The sequence below is a fragment of the Corvus cornix genome, chromosome 1A (genome assembly GCF_000738735.6).
Source record: "Corvus cornix cornix isolate S_Up_H32 chromosome 1A, ASM73873v5, whole genome shotgun sequence".
Classification (NCBI taxonomy): Eukaryota; Metazoa; Chordata; class Aves; order Passeriformes; family Corvidae; genus Corvus; species Corvus cornix.
The window spans coordinates 29151024-29157740 of NC_047057.1; positions in this window are offsets into that span (position 1 = coordinate 29151024).

Sequence of the window (6717 nt, forward strand, 5' to 3'; positions counted from 1 at the left end):
GAGGGAGAAGTTTTCAAGGATGAAAAGTTTTCACATTCACCTGATTCTCATTTTTCAGTTCATTAGGACTTTTTAAATTCTGAACAGAGCACCACATTTTACTGCATTTTAGGAATAGCACTTCATCTGTTTGCTCAACCAAGCCTTAAAAGCACTAAAGATGAACCTGTCCTTTGAAGATAACAAATCACTTCACAGTTCCTGAACAGCTTCAGCATCAAAAAGGTCCTCAGGGAAAAAGTATCAGCTGTAGGCCAGCTGCTTTGCCAAAGACAATATACCAGCCTTCTGCAAGCCTATTTTTCTTCTGTTTGCTAAGGTCTTTGTTGGGTAAATTCAAGTAGGACAAGCTCTGGGTGCGACTGGGTCTCTTTTTGCTGTCTGACACTCTTGAGCCCGTATTGGAGAGCTCTCAAGAGTTGAAGGGCTGAGCTCAATCAAAAAATGAGGCAGTGGCTTTCTGAACCTATGTCCCTACAGTGAAACGGAACCTCTGCCCTGCAGTTTTACTTCACACAGCTCTTTCTGTACCAGCAAGATGGGAAAGAAATGCCAGCACAGCTATGCAAAGCTGAATGGCCAGTCCCCAAGGCAGGGATGGGCACTGAAGGACCATGACAGGTCCTCTGACTGGAATGATTAACATTAAAAGGTCACAGTTCTGGCTTAGTGGGGCACAAGTTATTTGCTGCATAGGATGGTTCTCAGCATCAGAGAGAGGAATGGCTTCAAATAAAAGGTGAAATTAAGAACTCAGGGTAAAATAAAAGAGTAAAATAACATTAAAATGCATGACGTGGAGAGAAGGGGAAAGGTTGATATATAATGCTTTTCTCCTATTTACTGATTAAAAAATACTAAAAAACCAGCTATAAATTAATAGCAGAACACAATCTTTGGCTTCTTTTGGAAACAAGGAGCATAAGATAAAATGTTTGAATACTATAATCACACTGAGTCTGCTGTGAGAGGGACCCAAATCAAGCTCTTTCTCCATTAGACTGTCTTTTATTTTAAACTGCCCTTTAATCAGCATGTTCTTTGACAGCCCACACCCAACTGTACTATATATTCCCTAAAGTATCTCAGCTGGCTCCTGCCAGTCAAGCTGACGAGGATCTCCACCCAGCTTTTAAGAGAACTGCTATTTCAGAAACCGACTGGTTTCCTTCTTTCAAGCAGATGCAATAGGTGAGTACAAGTCACACTCTGAACGGATACACTGAAAATATGCTGAGAAATATTGAGTGAAATGGGGTGATGACAATTTACACAGATACAGTTTCTTATCTCTTACTGACTTTCTCCTCCTGTATTATTCATTTCCCAGTATCATTCTTTTAACAAACACTGTTTCCTTCTCAGATCATCTCTCTCTCTCCATTCCTGCCTTTCCCAACACCACTCCACAGAGTATCAATCTTACCAATAATCTCTTCTCATATAGCAGTCATCCCATCCTCCAAAATCATCTCTCTTTCACACTTCTCTTAAAACAGTCGTTGAAAGCATCCAGCCCAAAGGTTTCTTTTTAGCCAGAAAATTTTCCTTGCTCTACACATCCCAAGATGTACTTCTCTAGCTTTGCAGTGAGAAGCTCTCTGAGTAAAGGAGAGGTAGAGGACTCTTGATCTTTAAGAGAGCTTTATAATTTGATGGAGCATATTGTTTTTTTCTCTTCAGAAAACCAAATAGACAAGAGTTCTTTCACAGTAACATTGTATCATACGCAATTCTGGGACAATAAGCAAATGATGGGCTGCTTAAGGCATTACTAAAATGTCTGAGTGTGTGTTTATGTGAAAATGTTGTGAAACAGAAAACTACTTTCTGCCTTGGACATTCCGGTAGGAGATAAGTACTATCTATATCAGGTGTCTAGCCAAGATTTCAGGCTTGTGGACAGTGTGAGATGGTGAACTCTGCCATGTAGCTTTTCAGGATTTTTTTAAAGTAACACAGTTTAATGACGTGTCAACCATTTAGCTAAAAAGCATTATTTGCAAGGTGTAAAAGAAGGTGGCTTACAAAGGAAGTGTTGGGATTAATTATATGGTCTGGTTGCAGTGTGTATCATAATCGATGCATGTTAAAACTTGAGTTTGAAGGAGCAACTCTCTTGTCTGTCAGGCAGCCATGCCATGGCCAGAGCTTGTTCCACCGCCCCAGACACGTACAGGGTGGCCAGGGGGCACTGGGCCAGGCCCAGCCCCAGGCAGCAGGCAGAACACCACGGGCAGGAGAGGGGGAATCTGGCACAAGGAGCATCAGGACTAATCGGGGTCGTAGGTGTCTTCAGGACCCAGAGAAATTCAGTGCAGAATCTGAAGCACATTCCGACTCCTAGAAGAAAGACTCCATGTCTCCTTCCTGAAATTCCTTTCCTGCAGGAAAAAACCCATGCTTTTTAAGCCGCCTTTGTGGGATAGCTGTCATCTGAGCTATGTATCCCAGGGAAGTGGGATAAAAACCAAAGACCAAAAGTGCCTGCCTTAATGCAGCATCTGATGTATCCACTAGCAGGTTAGGGTGAAGGTAGGTATTGCATTCCCCAATCATTTTAACCTGGGGGTGGATGGAAGGTGTGCACATCGCTCCAAGGAGCAACTTTAATATTGTCCCTGCTTGGCTCCGTGGGGCACCACACGCCCCCACAGACGCACGGGTGGGTTCAGTGTTACAGTCGGTAGCAAAGAGTCGAGAAGGGCATTTGTGTGCATTCTGGCAGGAGCATTTATCGCTGCTACACTGTCAAAGGGTGCACAGGCAAACACGAACAGGAGCCCGAAACTCAGAGTTTTATCTGGGGGTGGGGAAAAGGCAGGACCAGGGAACGGGGACCAATGGGGAAGCTCTGGGGGAGTGACGAGGGGTAGAGGCCAACAGCCAACCAGGGAATCCAAACTGGGATAGATTAACAAAACAGAACATGGCAGCCTGGGGGAAGCCTCTTTCTCTCACCATGACCACTAAGTCTCTGGCACCAGAGATTGTCTTACCAAGACCTCTTTCTGTCAGGCCAATCGGCCACCACACAACTTCATGTGTTTTGGCAAGTTTTATCAGACCTTTAGGAGCAAAATAAGGATTAAATAAAATACATTCTTAACTATATCCAGTTCTAGAACACTCATCTCCAAAAGGGTATATTAAAAACCAGTAAAAGCTAACAGAAGGACAACAAACATTGTAAGTGTGGAATAGCTTCCACAGGAGCAGAGACTGCACAGCTGCACAGTTGTGCTAAGCACCTCATTTAGGAGATACACTTGGGAAGCATACAAATATGTATCCATATACATATGGCTGGATACCAAGGGGGTGGATAGGGATGAGCTCCTTACTGTCCCTTGAACTGAAATGTAGGAGCCAAGGATGATCAAATGAAGTCAGAAGGAACAAGTTTTAAAAACAAAAAAATAGAACTTAATACAATAGGTAACAAACATGTAACCCCGGGAAGAGGTTGAACATAGTCAAGGGAAGATAAGAAATACTTGGGAAATAAATGCATTAAGAGTTATTAAATAACACCACTCAGGATCAGGAAATCACGTGAACTTAAAATAGTTAGAGGATAAATATCATGCATAGCTTTGACCTTTCCTACATGTCCACTTAAAGGAATCACTGGAGACAGGCTAAGGTACAAGACTGAGCTTTGACCCAAAACACTGGTGTTGTAGAGCACTAAATCCAAATTTAGTTTAATTCTGTGTGTTTGTTTCTAAATAACATCAACACAAAATCACGAAATGATTCTTGTTGTACTTTCAATAGTGAATGGTTTGGACACATATTGTTGGAGTTCTCTGTATGCAGAGTTCTGAAACTTTGCTTATGAGCTCAACACATCTTATGAAATTCAGTAGAGATGTGAAGGTAAAAAGACAAGTGCCTTTTGCTGGGTGTGGGAGAGGGTTTTTTAGTGCAGGAACATTCTGGAAGACAGAACCAATTTTTTTAAATCAGTTATTTCTAAAGCTAATTAAAAACCTTACTGTTCTGAGCAGGGAGAAGCACTTTTAGATAAGCTGAAAATACATTTAAACTGCTGTAATATAAAAGATTGACTTCTGCTAAGCAGAATAAAGTAGCTTCAGATGAAGCTACTGAACATCTGACTTCATTGATTCTGCCTTCCTTGCCAACACAACATTCCCAGACAATGTCTGCATGAGAAAGCTTTTTGGTGTGACAGAAACAGATGAACATACTGGAGCATTGAAATCCCTGGACCTACACAACATTTGGTTCAGTGGTTTTACTCTGGACTAAATGTTGTCCAGGGTCCTCAACAGAACATACACATGTGTAGCATTTGAGACTCTCCAAATGACCAAGCTCTCATTTGGATCCCTGTTTCTCCATCTGGACATGAATATGCTTGGCCTGCAGCTGGAACTCACCTTCTGGTTTTATTTCTTCCAGAAGAAATCTAGATCTGAACCAATGCACTGCAAGGCATGGCCTTAGACTGAAAGAAAGGAAAGTGTTAATAGTTTCTCAGCTTGTTTCCTTGAGTACCTACTATGGGCAGAAGTTCTGCAAGAGAAAGGAGGTTTGTGCTCATCAGCAGGGTGTGGGAGGTCAAATCCCCAGCTGACAGGAACTGGTACTAGGAGAGGTGTTAATGGAGTTTTAATGAGTGAGCTGGGCCAATAATCACACATCTACCTGGCTTCCTAACTGCCTTCATGATAGGAATGTAATTTTGAGCCATCTCCTTCTGAAAGATCTGAAAATTTGTACATTCTTATTGAGGTTCATACTAGTTGTCAAATCTGTAGGGAATGAAAAGTAACAGGATTTCACAGATTAAGAACATTTGCATTTCTCCCATTCAAATGCCCAATTATCTATCATATGTGCTGAAAAAAATCAACTGGTCACTGAACTTAAAACCCCTTTTGTTAGGAACAGAATCAGGAACCCCTCTTCATTAGTACTAGCAAATTGCTTTAAGGATTATCAGAAAAGGATGGTAGCAACAGAAGAGCTTAGTAAAATGAGATGACTAACACATGAATCTTTTCCTTAAATTCAGATCAGTGCATAATGATAATCTTCTTTTCTAAATGCAGGGGTGCAGATGTTTTGCTTATAAAGATTATACTTAGGAGGCTGAGTATTGCACTCATACAAAACTCTCTGAATTCAGCTGTTGATGTACACCTGCAAAATAGCTGCTAGGATTAAGAGAATGAATTACAAATAAATAAAATAAAGTAAGAAGGATGTTTATCACATAAACAATCTAACAGCTAACCTGACTTTTCCCTGGTAGAACATTTGTACTCTAGGAATTTAACCTATAGACACACATAATTAGCTCTTTCACCTTAAAGTTGCTGAAAGAATGATTTGCTTAAGAAGATTAGGGTTTTTTAGTGTTCAATAGATGTACTGACAAATGAGCCTAAAATGATTATAAGGGGGCTCTTTTAACACCATCTTCTGATCTTTTATTTTGAAATAGCCTTTCAGTCAAAAACCTTTTAGTCTGACCTTCTGTATTTTTCCAAATCAATGCTCAACTTTTAATACCTTCTGTATACAAATCGTGTATGTGATGAGATGGTTTTCAAGGCTCTTTTCATCCACATGGACGATGACCACAATAGTCTCCTTATATAGAACTTTAGTGCTACTTTATTTCTTCTGCTCATTGTAACTGCATGCAGCTTCCTGTCTGCACTGCAGTACTTCACCATGCCTGTGCTGACAGGACAACTCTTTTTGAACTGTGCTGTACCAAAATCACTTGAGTTAAAAATAATTTTCCAGAAGGGGGGAATTTTAAGGGCAGGTGTAAGACAGAAGAGGTGATACTAAAAAGGAAAGATGGAAGAAAAATGTCTCAGTTGGGTCATAGCTGGGAAATGGATTTTTCCATCATTTTCCCTGTGTACCATAAACTTGAGGTGTGGAGTAAGCACTGTAATAGAGTAAGCATTGTAAGACACCTGCAGTGGCTCTGTGGCTATTGTTTGCATGACAGTCTATTTCCTCATATAAAAGCTAAGGATTGAATACTGGGTTACTGATACAGACTTACAGACTAATCATCTTTTTTAAGGTATAGAATTATCTGGATCCTTCATTGCTAAACAGTTTTATACAAACATTGAAATTAAGTGAGCTTTATTTATATTTTTCCTATTCCTATAATTCTCAAGCTTGGGAAATTTATCCTAGTTAGCTGTTAGCATCATCTGAAAAACTGATGCCACAAACAGAAACCAATTAATATTATTAATTCTTGCTCAGTAAGAGTAGACTTCCCCACTGTAGCTTTAAGTTATGCTGCCATCTACAGATTGAATAAGCACTTGCAATACTCTGCTTAAGATACAGGCAATCCAGGTTGGAAGAGGTCTCAGGCCCCTAGTTCAACACAAAACAATGATAATAATAACAATAATAAAAAAGGAAAAATAATGTGATGCTCCATGCAATTGCTCACCACCCTCTGTTTGATGCCAGACCTCCCCTTCCGAACACAGATCGGCTCCCCTCAGTTTATATACTGGGCATGATGTTCTGTGGTGTGGAATATCCCTTTGGTCATTTGGGCTCACCTGCCCCAGCTATGCTCTCTCCCAGTTTCCTTTGTGTACCTCCTCACTGGCAGAGCATGAGACAAGAAAAAAGCCCTTGACTCAGGATAAACACAACTTAGCAAAAAACCAAATCGTCAGTGTGTTATCAATACCA